This window comes from Pan troglodytes, chromosome 4 (genome assembly GCF_028858775.2).
Source record: "Pan troglodytes isolate AG18354 chromosome 4, NHGRI_mPanTro3-v2.0_pri, whole genome shotgun sequence".
Taxonomy (NCBI): domain Eukaryota; kingdom Metazoa; phylum Chordata; class Mammalia; order Primates; family Hominidae; genus Pan; species Pan troglodytes.
In genome coordinates, this window is record NC_072402.2 from 54102579 (window position 1) to 54116895 (window position 14317).

The 14317-nt window shown below is 36.2% G+C and overlaps 1 protein-coding gene and 1 long non-coding RNA gene across 14 annotated transcripts in view; one reads left to right on the plus strand and one right to left on the minus strand.

The window, feature by feature from the left end:
• LOC134809959 (uncharacterized) overlaps positions 1–14317 on the minus strand; it is a 63485-nt gene that overhangs the window by 36233 nt on the left and 12935 nt on the right. The gene's annotated exons all lie outside the window — the stretch shown is intronic.
• The window catches only part of PDE4D (phosphodiesterase 4D), a 1566198-nt gene that overhangs the window by 9230 nt on the left and 1542651 nt on the right, over positions 1–14317 (plus strand). The window contains exon 2 of one of the 11 annotated variants that reach the window (XM_063810425.1): positions 10447–10521. The exons of the other annotated variants lie outside the window; for them this stretch is intronic. The gene's annotated coding sequence lies outside the window, so the exon portion shown is untranslated. The remainder of the gene's footprint in view (positions 1–10446; positions 10522–14317) is intronic. 11 annotated transcript variants of the gene reach the window in all.

A 14317-nucleotide genomic window follows, 5' to 3' on the forward strand; every position in this document is an offset into this window, starting at 1 on the left:
TATAATCTCTCCTTTACCTTATGCTCTTTCCTAATAACTATTCTTTTTCGATTGTCCAAAAGAAACCACTCTAATAACTTATAACACCATGTATTAGAAATTTAGAAACCATTTTTGAAAGACAGTAAAGATGTAAATTAATGGGGGGACTAAATTATGCATGGATAGAAAGACTATTTATTATAATGACATCAGTTCTCCCATAAAATCAATGATATTTCAATAAAAGGGTCAACAGTCTTTATTTTATAATGGAGACTCACAATCTTATTCCAAAATTTATATGGAAATGCAAGTAGCCAAGAAGAGGCAATATAGCCCTAAAGTAAAAAACACGGAGGAAAAATTTAAAACTATCTGATATCAATACTTACTATAAAGTACAATACTTAAGTGTGGTACTGACACAAAGAAAAATAGTTCACTGCAGTGATCATATACATCTTTTGTTAGATGTATTTGTATGTATTTGATATTTTTGATGCTGTTGCAAATTTTATTTTTTGTAATTTTTACCCTGTTGCAAGTATCAGAAATACAGTTGATTTTTCTATCCAGCAAACTTGCTAAACTTTGTGGTTAATGGAAACACTTCAGCTATAGATTCTTTTCAATAACACAATCACATTGTCTAAGAATATTTTTATTTTGCTTATTCTTTTGCAATCCTATGCCTTTTCTTGTTTTCCCCCCAATTGCTTTATTGCTTTGGCTGAGATTTCCAGTGTCAAATAGAAATGTTGATGGTAAGCATTTTTTTCTCATTCCTGATTTCAGAAGAAAAGCTTGTAGCATTTCAATATTGAGTTTTTTTTTTTGTGGTGTTAACAATTTTTTTTGTAAATGCCTTTTATTACATTTAAAGAGTTTTCTTCTGTTTCTAGTTTGCTAAGAGTTTTCTTGTCAGACGTTAAATTTTATCAAATGGTATTTCTGAATCTGTTGATATAATAGAAATTTCTCCCTCATTCTGTTAATCTGGTTAACTATATTAAATTGATATTTTGAATGTTAAACCAACTGTATTAGTCACCAACCTTGTAGTAACTAAACTGAATTTAGTTACACTGTGTTTCATTACTGGATTCAGGTGGTTAACATTTAAGATTTTGCACTGTCACATGTGAGAGAGTTCTGGCTTGACTTTTCTTTTAATAACTTTGTTGGGTTTTGGTGTAAAGGATATGCTGACTTCATAATACAAGTTGGGAGTGGTTCCTATTTTTCTCTTCTCTGTAGAGTTTATGTAAGATTACTGTTAATTCTTCCTTATCTGTTTGGCAGAATTCAACAGTGAATCGTCCATTTCATATAAACAAGTTTATTTGCTTTAGGTTACTCAGAATATAATTTTAATATATCTGAAGGATCTTCAGTTAATGTCCCTTTTTCATTTCAGATATTGGATATTTGTACCTTTTGTTATTTCCTCCTTTATCAGTCAGTCTCACTAGGGGCTTATCAGTTTTATTAGTCATTTCAAAGAACCATCTGTTGGCTTTTTATTGATATTCTTTATTGTATGTTTTTAAAATTTTCATTGATTTCTATTCTTATATTATCATTTCATTTCTTCTTTTTCTTTGGATTTAATTTGCTGTTCTTATATAATTATAATTATATAATTTATTGAAATATATGTTAAGATAATTGATTTTTAGGCTTTATTCTCACTTAATATTTACATTTAAGACTATACATCTCCCTCAAAGGCTGGATTTAGCTATATGGCACAAATTTTCTACTGTAGGATTTTCACTTTTATTCAGTTCAAAATGTTTTCCAATATCTGTTTTGATTTCTTCTTTGAGCTACATGTTCTTTATAAATATATTACCTAATTTCTAAATATATGGGGATTTTCCAGTTGTCTTTTTGTTATTGATATCTAGTTTAATTCCACTTTGGTCACTTTAAGAGAATTTGAATTCTGCCATTACTAGGGCTGTGTTCTATATATGTTGAAGTTTTAAAATCATGTTGTTCCCATTTTCTCTATAACTGGTGACTATTTTCCCACTTATTAGTCTGTTACAAGAGGTGTGTTAAAATGTCTTATGATTTGTGGGATTATCAGTTTTTGTAATTCTGTTCATTTTTGCTTTAAATAATTTAAGCCTCTGTTATTAGGAGCATATACTTTTAAAATTATTATATCTTCCTAGTAAATTCAGCCATGTATTTCCTCCTCTTTATCTATTAATGTTTTGTCTTAAAATCTACTTTGTATGGTGTGAACATGGCTACTTCAGCTTTATTCTGGGGTAGTGCCTGCATAGCGACCTCTTTCTATTCTTTTTACCTTCAATCTTATATATTTAAGAAATGTCTCTTGTAAGAAACATATAGCTTTGTTTAATACAGCCTGGCAAATTTCGTCTTTTGAATAAAATCTTAATGTTTGTGATTTATGTAATTATTATATTTGTGTTTTGTTTAAATCTATCATTATTATTTGCTCTCCATTTGTCTCATCTTTTGTTTCCCCTTTTTTAAAATCTTTTTTACTTTCTTTGTCTTGAGGTTTAGAAAATTTATTATTATTTTCCACTTTTCCTGCTCTATTGACTTCCACCACTCCCAACTTATACACTTCTGTTTATGTGTTTTCATTTGGCATCAATATTAACCCCCTCAGGACATTATTATCAAAGACAGTCAATATCTATTTAGATATACCCACATAGTTAGCCCCCTTTTTGACTCCTCGTTTTTTCTGTATCTCAGTTTCCCAGCTGCGATCATTTCTGTCTGCCTGAAGAGTACCTGCAGTGCTTCCTTGAGTACATGAAAGCTGCTGAGGAATCTCTCGGCTTTTATTTTTCTGAAAATGTCTTTATTTTAGCTTTGTTTCTGAAATACATTTTCACTTGGTATAGAATTCTAGGTTGAATTTCCTTTTCCTTAGGCATTTGAAGATGTTTCATTGTTTTCTGCTTCCATTGCCATCCAAAGTCTTCTAAAACTTCCCTAGGTAGGTAGGTAGAAATATTTAACTCAAAGGATGAATAAAAATGTATCCACAAACCCATACTTCTTTTTTTAATGGGATTTAAAGTTTATAGATATTTAGTATAAAGTATTTTTACATCTGCACATTGAATGCAGATGATCAAAGGAATCAAGTATTTGATGATTCAAAATAGAGACCTTTGTTTTATATATAGACTAAGGGTTGGTCCAGGACTATCAAAACAATTCTAGGAAGTATTTTTCTAACTCTTGAAGAGAGAGAGAGGGAGCATAAAATGTACATAAACCTAAGTTAAAAGAAATATGTAAAAGTATGTTAAAAATAATGCAAAAAGCATATATGCATATATTTTGCTTGAACTTGATTTCCACTGACTTGGAGTACTTCATTCTCTAAGAATCTCATGTCATATTATTTTATATCTTTCTCATTTATGAAGTCATTCAAGAGATCCTGCCTTGTATGTGTTTTCCAGATAATTTACACTTTTATTTTTACATAGATGTTGATTAGCTGTGTTTCATTGAATATTCTCAGTTTTGGGTATCAGTTTTCAGCAAAACAACTAAATGTGACACCTTCCTACTGAGCATATTGGGTCTATACGTGTGCATTTGACTTACGACTTATATTTTCACCTAAAAAATATTTTGGATACAATATTAAATTCTTTTAGCATTAATAGAGTGCTTGAAATATGAACTTAGTGCTTTTACTTTTAAAATATTTTAAAATTTTGATATTTAAAAATTTGATATTTTTAAATATTTTTTTCTGTACTAAAATGCACTACAATATAATGTGACAATTATGAATATGGATTTTAGATTAAGACAAACCTGGGCTGGAATAGTAGCTCTGTTCCTTACTAGTTGTGTATCCTTGGAAAAACAACTCCAACTTTCTAAGCATTAGTTTCCTTATCTGTAACACAGGGTCCATAATTTCTACCTTACAATGCTGTTTTAAGAATAAATGAAGTGGGAAATGAGTTAGTATCATATTCATATATGGCAGCCATTATTATTATTATTATTATTATTAAATTTCTATAGTATGTTATTGCCTAAGTTTGTTCATAGAATAATGTATTGGCAAATAATATTCCAGTAGGAGAATTATTCTTATAAAATAAATTAAAGTAACTTACTTTATTCTTTAGAGTTTACCAAGATAGGTATATTTAGTGAACATGGGAGTCAACAGCATATAATAAATTCTGTATTCTTAATTTAACAAGCATTTATTGAGTCTCTAACAACAAGCTTAGCAGTGTTTAAAACACCATGGCAGGGCTGGGCATGGTGGCTTATGCCTGTAATCCCTCACTTTGGGAGGCCAAGGTGGGAGGATCACTTGAGGTCAGGAGTTCGAGACCAGTGTGGTCAACATAGCAAAACATCATCTCTACTGAAAATACAAAAATTATCTCGGCATGGTGGCAAGCACCTAGAATCCCAGCTACTTGGGAGGTTGAGGCAGGAGAATTGCTTGGATCAGGGAGGTGGAGGTTGCAGTAAGATCTCGCCACTGCACTCCACTCCAGCCTGGGCGACAGTGCAAGACTGTCTCAAAGAAACAAAACAAAACAAAACAAAACAAAAAAACTACCACGGCAGGAGGAATTTCAAGCATGTGAAAGCTGTTACCAAGGATAATTGTGCCTCCACCACAGGTGTCTGCCTCTCTCCATCTCTGCTGTCAGTGCTGGAACCCACACAGTATCACTTGTCTGGGTTTTCACAGTAGCTGCCTTACCACTTAACTCCCATTTATTGTCTCTCCAATCCATCCTTTGTACTTTTTCCAGAAATTATCTTTCTAAAACAAAATCATGCCATCATCATTCACACATTCATAGACAGCTGTTGTCTGTGGAAAACACTTCAGCCTCATTAAGATGTAAGGCCCTCCGTACTCTTGCCCTTCCAGCTGTATCACCTCCTGTTTCCTTTCCTGCAGCCTATACTCCGGCCATAGGACTAATTGCAAATCTCCATTAGTACCGTGTCCTTCCCAGCTGTTATTTTAGCTAGACATGTTTTTTTAGCCATTTCTTGCCTCTCAAAATTGTACTCATTCTTTAAGATATAAGAGAAACACCATCTTATCTATAGTCTCCCTAGATGTAGAGGATGAATTCGAGTTAGGTTAAAAGCAAGAGGTGGGCGTTGTAGTGTTCTAAGGTAGGGAGACTAGGTATAGAAAGAAACCTTGAGATGGAAACCAAGGACAGAGAAACTTTTGCAGAATGCTGTCTCTGTGGGCTTCCTGCCCTGTCTTTCAGCTGGAAGTGGTTCTTCCTTTCTGTGTTCTCTTTCTCTGATGGGCTGCTGAGAATTATTGCATGTAGGAAGCCAGAGAATGTCTCACTGTTCTCCCAGCAGCTGCTGCTTAGGGCTCTCTTACTCCACTCTTTTTTGATTCCCTGGTCTCCTGCAGAGCCATTTATTGTCTGGACCTTCCCTATACGTTGTCTTCCCCTTAGCTCAAGGCCTGGCCTCTCCTTATCTCTCCTCAGAGTTTGACTTCTGATGGGATCTGTTGTGCTGGAACTAGCTGTGTTGTTTCTCTTCTTCCTGCTTCACCTATGGGTTGGTTCCTCAGCCCTTATACTGGTCCCACTGGCACCAGCCCTGACCCGATTAATTCCCTTTCATCGTCCTCCATACCCAAAGGTCCTGTCTTGGACCAGGGAGGCTCACTGGGCCAAGTATTCATCACAAGTGTTAATAAATATAACCTAATTTTAAAAGAAATAGCTCCAAAGAGTGTAGCCTTCTAGGAGACTGAGTACAAAAAAAAGAAAGGGGTGGAGCAGGACAGAGTATGAAAGAAGACTGCAAGAAAAGGTCAGGTACAACTGGGAGAGAAAAATGCAGAAGCTGTGGGCATGCAAGGCCAGAAGTGTAGCCAAGAAGCAGAAGGTGAAGTCAAAGGTGGATGAAGGGAAAGAAAGATGAAATGAGAGAAAAAATCCCAGGAGTCTTAGCATTGGAGGGGGAACTCAGGTGCGAGAAATGATCTAATAATAGTTGAATGGAGAGAAAATCAATGTATGGTCAATCTTCATTATCACAGATTATGTGTTTGCAAATCCACCTACTTGCTAAAATTTATCTGTAATCCCAAAAGCAATACTTGCGGCACTTCTGCAGTCATTTGTGGACGAGCGTGAAGCAGTGAAAAATTTAAGTAGTGCCACATGTGTATTTCCAGCTGAGGGTGAACAAGGGATGCTCAGCCATCGTGTTTCAGCCCTCATGCTGTAAGCGAGGGTCCTTTCCATGATACGTTTAATGCTGTGTTTTTGAATTCTTGTGTTTTTCACTGGTGATTTTGTCATGTGAAATGGCTTCCAAGCATAGTGCTGAAGTGCTCTCCAGTGCTCCTAAGCACAAGAAGGCTGTAATAAGAAGAAATCTGGCCGGGTGCCCTGGTGCATGAGACCAGCCTGGCCAACATGGTGCAACCCCATCTCTACTAAAAACATAAAAATCAGCTGGGCCTGGTGGTGTGCACCTGTAATCCTAGCTACTCGAGAGGCTGAGGCATGAGAATAGCTTGAACCCGAGAGGCGGAGGTTGCAGTGAACTGAGATCATGCCACTGCACTCCAGCCTGGATGACAGAGCAAGACTGTGTCTCAAAATAAATAAATAAATAAATAAATAAATAAAAGAAAAGAAAGAAAGAAAAAAAAGAGAAATCTGCATGTTGGATAACTTTGTTCAAACATGAGTTATAGAGCTGCTGGCAGGGTGTTTAGTGTTAATGAATTAACAATATATATTAAAATAAGCTATCTTTAAATAGAAACACACAAAAAAACAAAGTTATGTATTGATTAGGTGATGAAAATATTGTGACCAGAACTTGCAGAAACCTGATCTTACATTTCCCCTGGGAGCAATGGTTCAGTTTTTGCTAATTCAGTGTTCTCAGTGACTTTATAGAATGTAACTGCCACAAATAACAAGAATCAACTCTGTAAACATTTTTGTTGGTCAATGGATACGCATGTTTAGACATTTTGTAGAATTATAGTCAACCCAAGTGAAATGAAACTCCTTTTATTTGACTTGGGACGTTGCTCTATTCTCTTCTGTTTCAAACAAAACTCTAAATAAATTCCTCTTTTGTTTTGGTTTATTTTAGCAGATGTTTACTGGTGTTTACTGGCAAATGTGTTGAGTAAGTTAGGTAAAGTTGACCTAGACACAGTTTTTGCTCCCAAGGAATTCTCAATTGATCATGGAAGACAGGAGATGTGTGTAATCAACAGTATTGACATTAATTTGTATTCCTGGAACAGGTATCGACTAGAGTCAAAGAAGGTTTTGGCTGGTCCTGAACAACAAGGAACCCAGCCTAGGTGCACAAAATGACCACATATTGTCCATAGAGTAGGTGTCTACAACATGCTAGTGAAGGTTGACATTATCTTAGAGCTTCGGGGATTTATAGATGGAAGGGATCCTACAGGCCCAGTATGTGACAAGGACCTGAGCGTGTTTAGATGTAGAGCTAGAACTGAAAACCAAGCCTCATGGCTGAAACTGAATCCTTTCCCACTAAACCATACAGGCTCTATGCGCTCGAACTAGTTATTGGAGTCCCGGCTTAAAATGAGCTCATGTTCCAGAAATTCCACTTAGGTCAGATGTTTATAAGTCAGTCTGAGGTTGTTCCAGGATGAGCTCCAAGGGGTCTGTTTTGCTGTATATGAATATTTTTATAGAAGGAAGCTCATAAATTTTCATGTGATTCTCAAAGGAGTTCATGATTCCAAAAAGTCTAAGAACTTCTGTGCTTATTCTGAGGTTAACTGTGCACCATAAATACTAAATTCTATTTGGGGTGGTGTCTTGACATTGTATTTTGTATCCCTATCAATCTAGCAGAAGATTTTTTTTTTTTTTAAATAAAGAAAATGCTCACTCTTGGCTAGGATGTGGTGAAACAAAACTTCCTATATTGTCAGTGGCGGTATAAATTGGTATGAATTTTCTAAAAAGACATTTTCCACTTTTTGCACCAGATACCAAATTTGTCTTTCAATAATATATTCTAAGAAAGCAATAAGAAAAAGGAAGTAATTAGAAATTATGTATAAAGATATTTATAGCATTTTTGTTCATAATATGAAAACTAGGAATCAAAGTGTCTAAGAATTACAGTTTTAAAATATCACTTAGGCCGGGTGTGGTGGCTCAAGCCTGTAATCCCAGCACTTTGGAAGGCTGAGGCAGGTGGATCACCTGAGGTCAGGAGTTCGAGACCAGCCTGGCCAACATGGCAAAACCCTGTCTCTACTAAAAACACAAAAATCAGCTAGGCATAGTGGCGGGTGCCTGTAGTCCCAGCTACTCAGGAGGCTGAGGCAGGAGAATAGCTTCAACATGGGAGGCAGAGGTTGAGCCGAGATTGTGCCACTGCACTCCAGCCTGGGCGACAGGGTGAGACTCCATGTAAAAAAAAAAAAAATCACTTAATATTATGAAAAACTGTTTATGACAAGACATGATGTGAAAATAATCATGGCATATATAGCATAATCACAATTTGTTTATGTGTGAACAGAATAACATGTTAACAGAGGTTATCTTTTGGTAATGGGACTAGAGGTGTTTCTTTTCCTTTTTATTTTTTCTTTTTGTATTTTTCAAATTGTCTAAAAGACTATATTTTTTATAATCAGAAGAAATATTGCAACCATATTTTGTCCCACTTGAACTATGATTTACTTACGGGAAGTCCTATCCTTGTTTCTTAGTTTCTACATTTTAAAATATCTCATCATTCATTTTGGCTGAAAGTTAAAATGCAATCTCAGTTATTTCACATTAATTCAATTACAAGCCCTTCTCTTCCCACAGTATCATTTCATCTTAAACCTTCATACTCAGCCTCCTTTGCAACTCTGGCCTCTCTTGCTTTCCATTCCTTTTTGTTCTTTCTCTGATTAAAAAAAAAATACTAAATTCTGTCTGCTTTTCTTTGACAGCATTAGCCTTTTTTCTCCTCTGCTCAGAATATAATTTTTGCTATTCAGTTTTTCAAATATTTACCACTGTTCCCTTTGTTTCTTGATCCTGGTTTTTAATTTTGTAAGGTAGAGGAAGCATTCATGGAATAGTCTGTTCCAAACCTCAGAGCCTCAGTAGTGCTTTTGCATTAATTAAAAAGTTTGTATTCTTTTTGGGATTTCCCAAAGTGTTTTCCCATTATATCAGGAACACATGTGTATATGTGCATACATAGGGTATGCATGAGAATGAATGTATTCACGTGTGCATGTATGCATTCATGTTTGTGTGCATGTTTGTGCATACATGTGCAAGTTGGTGTGCACTTGTGAGTGAATACGTGTTCCAGTTCTTCCAGAACAGGAACTGTGTCCTTTCCTATATGCCCTACGCAAGTAGACACTGCAATGATGCTGACTGCCTGTTTGCCTGTCTCTGTATAGCCACGTTTCAGAGCTTGCCATCTGGATCTCAGACAGTATGCAGAGGAGAGGAATGTTCTAATCCACGCTGGTACCAACAGGCTGGCATCTGTACTTTGAAAGCTTTGATGAAGAAGATGCAAATTGTGTTGGCTGTGTGGGCTTTTCAGCTGCTTCCTGACTGGGCTAGAGACAGGCAGCATAACTTTTAATCTCTCCAAAAGCCTGCCAACTGGCAAAGAGATACATGTATTAGATAAGATGGTGGATCTCGATTTATATATGTATGAATGCAGACTGAATTAAAATGGCACCCTAAGGGAGAAGCCAAGGACCAAATCAGGAGACCCTCTAACTGAGTCAGAAATCAAGGCCAGGATTTATAGGATGAACATTTTTAAGTGTACATTAGAATGTAAAGTAGGTATTTGTAATTGAAGTACTATGCTTATTTTATTTCCATAAACCTAAGGTCTGGCTTCGAAGTGGCCCCAGGGTATATCCGTCAGCACTGAGCCTTGTAAATTTGCCTGCTAAATCAAACCTATGATGAAAAGAACCAGGCAAATAACACTGTCTTGCAGTGTGCAAGTCCCTGTGGCTGTATTATAGAGTGCTCAGCTCAGTGTTTCGCAGTGGAGAAGAACGTACGTTGATACGCTTTCTGGGTTTGAGAGCTCTTCCTTCTTCATCCAGAAGACAGAGCTGGGTAGAGAAAAGGATAACCAGCAAGACAAAGGCTTTATCCCAATATTATATGTTTAAAACTCAAAGAGATATGGCGAAAATGGGACTTTATTAAATTTGCCTGATTGGAAACAAACATGCAAATTGTACAAGATTCCTAAATGTGCCAAAATGGCAAGGAGAGAGCCCTGACGAGCATGGAGAATAGTGAGTAATGCTTATGTCCTAACAGTGCCCCTTGCCTTCATTGACCTTTGGAAATATTGTGAAAAAGTCAACCTTTTCTATTCTGTCTGTATAGTCTTATAGTGTTTCCTCTCTTTTTCTCCCTCTAGGGAGTTATCCAAAGCCCCCTTCACAAGAAATGCTAGCTTTCAGGAATAATCAATCAAGCACACCTTTGAGCAAATGTAAGATTTATGTTCATTCTATTTAGATATTTGATTTTGACATTGTATCCTTTATTTTGGAACAAAATGAATGTCACCTACATGCAGACAGATGAGGCATTTTATGCTTTTGTTGGGGGAGGATAGGTTTAGGGGAGCTCTCCCATTTGCAACCCGGCTTTAAACCCCACGTGGCATGAAGAAATCAATTAAACAGACAGAAACTCTTCTGGGATTGGGAATCTGGCTTCTCATTTAAAAGAATATCCCCTTTTTTCTAACCATAATAAATTTTAATTTTCAAGTAAAAGCCATTACGTCAATTTTAACGTCAAATAAATTTTAAAAAGAAGATGCAGACTGTTGAAAAGATGGTGGAAATGATTACAACCTAAGCTTGGAGCTTACTGAAGTCAATCAACTTCAACCTGGAGCTTGCTGCAGTTCCGACTGCACTTAGATGGTTTTGCTTTAGTTTCCCCATTTTAGTGTAGCAGAGGCTGTTTTGTTACCTGGTCTTTTTTTGTAGAGAGAATGAAACTGCCTGAGGGACAATACAGTGCACTGGAGAGGGATGAAATAAAGTCTCAAGAGCTGCTTGTACTATACCACCTACCTCAAACAGCAGATGTTACAGAACTGCTTTTTAAAAAATGTTGCCTTTCACATGTCATGCTAAAAATATATACCTAAAAAGACCTAAAAAAAAAAAACCTTAAAAGAACTAGAGAAGCAGGCTGTAGTTTTACAAAAGCTATATGCAAGATCATGGAAGCAAAAAAAAAATGCATAAAGACATATTAGAGCTTTCTTAAGTTCCAAGGGAGCTTTTGATAATACATTCAAAACATAAATGGGAAAGTCATCAGAGAATTGCATAGTCCCCAGGAGACTGCAGAAGGCTTTGAAATGGATTTAATAACATTGATGGGTCGGATAGGAAGCCCTTATTCCCTTTGACTTATCATCTTTCCTTTTCTTTTTAAAATTCACTTTCAGGAAATATTTACATGATCAACTCTACCTGGCTGACTCAAATTTGGTTCTCGGTTTGAACTCTAGTTATCTGTATATCTTACAGGTTATCTGTATATCTTACAGCTGTCCCCTTCAGTTGCTTATCATGTGACTTGTCATTCTGACTGGGTTTGAAGCTTACAAAGGTCAAGAAACACATCTTTCATATCTTTGGAATTTCCTCTGTAATTTTGATACCCTGATTGTGTTTGCAGATGGTGTTTAACAAATGTTGCCTGGCTCACTGGATACTTCCAGATTTTAAAAAAAGTTAACAGAATGATCTTCAACTCTGCTTCCATTGTTAATATTTATGTGCTATATTCTGATAAACCCGTAGAAGACCAGATAAGACAAAAGCAGGAGAAACAAGTTGTAGATACAATAGTGAGCGTGTAAAAGACATTTAATAATGCCTTGACATGAATAATAAACATACCAGTAATAAAGATACAACAACCTTACGTTTCCATAGATTCTTGATTCCTCTAAAAGCACTTTCATATAATAAAGGACAGAGGGATAAAGGAAGGAGTAAATATAAATGCAAGGAATACCAAAGGAATGTAGACATGAAAAAGCAAGAGGACCAAAGCAAGACAAAGAAAATAATAGCCAAGAATAAAGAAATTGAGGGAGAACTTACTAATAACTTGGAACAGTTGTTGGCTAAACAGCACACATAGCAGAGTATCAAATAAATATTGACAATGTTGGTGTTCTTGTAGTGAGTAGAATATCCTATAGACAGAATACTCTAGGATATTCTATAGACAGAGTATTCTGTCTATAGGGTATTCTGCCCTGTTTATGTTTTGTCTTGTTTTCTGCTGAGTTATTAGGGAAAGGAGTATCGTGGATTCCCTCACTTTCTTTCTCTTCCATTTTTATTCGTGAGGGTTAATATTGATACTAGTATGGCTATCTTTACTCCAGATAGTCAATCCACATCATCAAAAAGATATGGACGTTTGAGTGATACTCAACTTCAGTAGCTTAGTTCAGTGATTTCACAAAAGCTCAGTTAGGCTTGCTGCAGACAGCATAAGTGAATTTTGCCCTTGTTGTAAGGTTCTAAAAATTCCTAACCTTAGGAGGCAGGTCTAAAATTATTGTCTATAATGCTGAATATAGTAACTTATTATAAAGAAATTCTAAGAAAATAAGACATATCAACTATATTATAGAACTGATATTAAATCTAGAACTGAAAAAAATACAGACAGAAAAGTTCTGCCTGTCATGTGCTAGAGGCTACAAGAGATCCCCAAAACACTTTTATTACTGCTTTGAAGGGATAAGCTCCCTCCGAAAGCATGGATCAACTATTTTAGAGATTTAGAGATTGACACTGCTGTTTTGGCAATAATTCTACCTTCATACTTTGAGTTCTGGATCAGCACAGAAAACTCTCTCCTTTGTCAGATTGAAAACCTGTAGCAGGGGGACAGCCAAGATGGCCGAATAGGAACAGCTCTGGTCTACAGCTTCCATCAAGCTACCAATGACTTTCTTCACAGAATTGGAAAAAACTACTTTAAAGTTCATATGGCACCAAAAAAGATCCCGCATTGCCAAGTCAATCCTAAGCCAAAAGAACAAAGCTGGAGGCATCACACTACCTGACTTCCAACTATACTACAAGGCTACAGTAACCAAAACAGCATGGTACTGCTACCAAAACAGAGATATAGATCAATGGAACAGAACAGAGCCCTCAGAAATAATGCCACATATCTACAACTATCTGATCTTTGACAAATCTGAGAAAAACAAGCAATGGGGAAAGGATTCCCTATTTAATAAATGGTGCTGGGAAAACTGGCTAGCCATATGTAGAGAGCTGAAACTGGATCCCTTCCTTACACCTTATACAAAAATTAATTCAAGAAGGATTAAAGACTTAAACGTTAGACCTAAAACCATAAAAACCCTAGAAGAAAACCTAGGCATTACCATTCAGGACATAGGCATGGGCAAGGACTTCATGTCTAAAACACCAAAAGCAATGGCAACAAAAGCCAAAATTGACAAATGGGATCTAATTAAACTAAAGAGCTTCTGCACAGCAAAAGAAACTACCATCAGAGTGAACAAGCAACCTACAGGATGGGAGAAAATTTTCACAATCTATTCATCTGACAAAGGGCTAATATCCAGAATCTACAATGAACTCAAACAAATTTACAAGAAAAAAACAAACAACCCCATCAACAAGTGGGCGAAGGACACGAACAGACACTTCTCAAAAGAAGACATTTATGCCACCAAAAAACACATGAAAAAATGCTCACCATCACTGGCCATCAGAGAAATGCAAATCAAAACCACAATGAAATAACATCTCACACCAGTTAGAATGGCAATCATTAAAAAGTCTGGAAACAACAGGTGCTGGAGAGGATGTGGAGAAATAGGAACACTTTTACACTGTTGGTGGGACTGTAAACTAGTTCAACCATTGTGGAAGTCAGTGTGGCGATTCCTCAGGGATCTAGAACTAGAAATACCATTTGACCCAGCCATCCCATTACTGGGTATATACCCAAAGGACTATAAATCATGCTGCTATAAAGACACATGCACACGTATGTTTATTGCGGCTCTATTCACAATAGCAAAGACTTGGAACCAACCCAAATGTCCAACAATGATAGACTGGATTAAGAAAATGTGGCACATATACACCATGGAATACTATGCAGCCATAAAACATGATGAGTTCATGTCCTTTGTAGGGACATGGATGAAATTGGAAATCATCATTCTCAGTAAACTATTGCAAGAACAAAAAACCAAA